Below are 2,397 nucleotides of genomic sequence, written 5' to 3' on the forward strand. Positions count from 1 at the left end.
GTAACATGAGTGAAACTCCATCTCAAAAAAAAAAAAAAAAAAATTTAAATTCGAAAAATCTAAATTAATTAATGAAAAACCATCATATTCTTGGATGTGAATACTTAAAATAATAAAAATCTAGTAATTCTGTAGATAGTGTGAAAATGAAGGCAACCCCAATCCCAACAAGTGTCTTCTCCCATTAAAGAAAGTGATTTAAAAGATGGAAAGGAAAAATAAATGCTTGATGACAGTCGAGAAAATTGTAATCAAAATAAGAGTCAAGGAACTGGCCTTGCTCGATAATAAAGTGCCATTATAATCTCAACAGAATGGTATTATTATAAGAATTGCCAAATGAATGTGTGGAAGAAAAATGATAGCTTATTTGAGAAGTGATTTTTAGAAGAATTCTAGCTCTCTAGGTAAGCTGATGCCTGCATCAGACCTCAAACAAAAGTAATTCCTGATAGACCTATTATTTGTATTTTTAAGGAATTTTTATATTTTGGGATGTAGTCTTGCTCTGTCACCCAGGCTGGAGTGCACCGGTGCAATCTTGGCTCACTGCAACCTATGTTTCCCAGGTTCAAGCAATTCTCCTGCCTCAGCCTCCCTAGTTATTGGGATTACAGGCATGCACTATCACTCCCTGGCCAATTTTTGTATTTTTAGTAGAGATGGGTCTCATCACGTTGGCCAGGCTGGTCTCAAAATCCTTGTCTTAAGTGATCCTCCCATCTGGGCTTCCTGAAGTGGTGAGATTACAGCCTTGCTTAGCCAGATTTTCATGTTTTAAAAAGTCCAAAAGAAAATTTAGAAGACTACATAAACATAAATTCTTATGGCTTGGAGTACTTTTTTTAAGCAAGACAAGAAACTCAGGTCTATTCATAAAGGAAGAATAGACATACATATTTTACATGAAAAGAATTTTTTGTTTTTCAAAACAGAGTCTTGTTCTGTTTCCCAGGCTTGAGTACGGTGGCGCAATCTCTGCTCACTGCAACCTCCACCCACTGGGTTCAAGTGATTCTTGTGCCTCAACCTCCTGACTTGCTGGGATTACCAGCATGTACCACCACACTGGCTACTTATTGTATTTTCAGTAGAGACAGGTTTTGCCATGTTGGCCAGTCTGATCTTGAACTCCTGGCCTCAAGTGATTTGTCACTTGCCTCAGCCTCCCAAAGTGCTGAGATTAGAGGAATGAGCCACTGCATCTAGCCTAAAAAGAATTTTTTGTATGCTAAAATACTACAAATTTAAAAAGAGAACAAATTATGTGTTGAGAAAAATATTTGTTACACAAATGACAGACGAGGTTAACATCTAGAAACTACCATGAGCTCCTATAAAGTGCCAAAAAAGAAAAAAATATTAATTAGATAAAACATAGAAAATGAAACCCCAAATAACCAGTAAGAATATCTAAAGATCCTGAAACCACAAGCAGCTAGGGAATACAAATTAAATAAAATGTTACTTCTACCCAAAATACTGGCAAAATAAAAATGATAATACTCAATGCTGGAAGGAGTAAGAATCGTTATTCTCACTTTGGTAAGTAATTTGGCCTAAGAGAATTAAAATACACTTATCCTTCAACTGTGTAGTCCCACTGGAAGGGACTAACCCTAACCTATGGAAATGAAGGCACTAATTCTGGGTGTCGGTGGGTGTTTACTACAGTATTGTTTATGTTGTGTCTGGAGACAGAGAAGAGTGTGGACAATGAATGCTAGGATTTTATAGTGGAGGAAGAGCAAATGAGGGGGGAAGAAGCAGGCTGGAGCAAGTTGAAAGCTACGTCTGCTATAATTAGTTAAGAGAAAATATGAATGTAAAGTTCAATGTATGAATTTTTTTTCTTTTCTTTATTTTATTGTTATTATTATTTGAGATGGAATCTAGCTCTGTCGCCCAGGCTGGAGTACAATGGCCAGATCTTGGCTCACTGCAACCTCCTCCTCATGGATTCAGGCAACTATGCTGCCTTACTCTCCCAAGCAGCTGGGATTACAGGCATCTGCCACCATGCCTAGAGATAGGGTTTCACACCCTGTTGGCCAGGCTGGTCTTGTACTCCTGACCTCAAGTGATCTGCCCACCTTGACCTCCCAAAGTGCTGGCATTACAGGTGTGAGCCACCTCGCCCAACCACAATGTATGAAGTTTTTCTAAACATGTAAGAGTCAGCATGAACTTGGGCAAAAATGAAATAGAGTCATCCAAAAATGAAAACATAGATTTAATTACAGGATGGGAGTCTACGTCATCTTCTATTTGAATTTTCTGTTATTTCCTGAGTTCCAAATTTTTTCCACTCCAGATAATTCATACTATAATATCTCCATAAACCTGGCTCACAGAATAAAAGTTTGAAAAATACTTTTATTTCTTTTTTTTTTTTTT

The sequence above is a fragment of the Cebus imitator genome, unplaced genomic scaffold, assembly GCF_001604975.1.
Source record: "Cebus imitator isolate Cc_AM_T3 unplaced genomic scaffold, Cebus_imitator-1.0 Scaffold417, whole genome shotgun sequence".
Classification (NCBI taxonomy): domain Eukaryota; kingdom Metazoa; phylum Chordata; class Mammalia; order Primates; family Cebidae; genus Cebus; species Cebus imitator.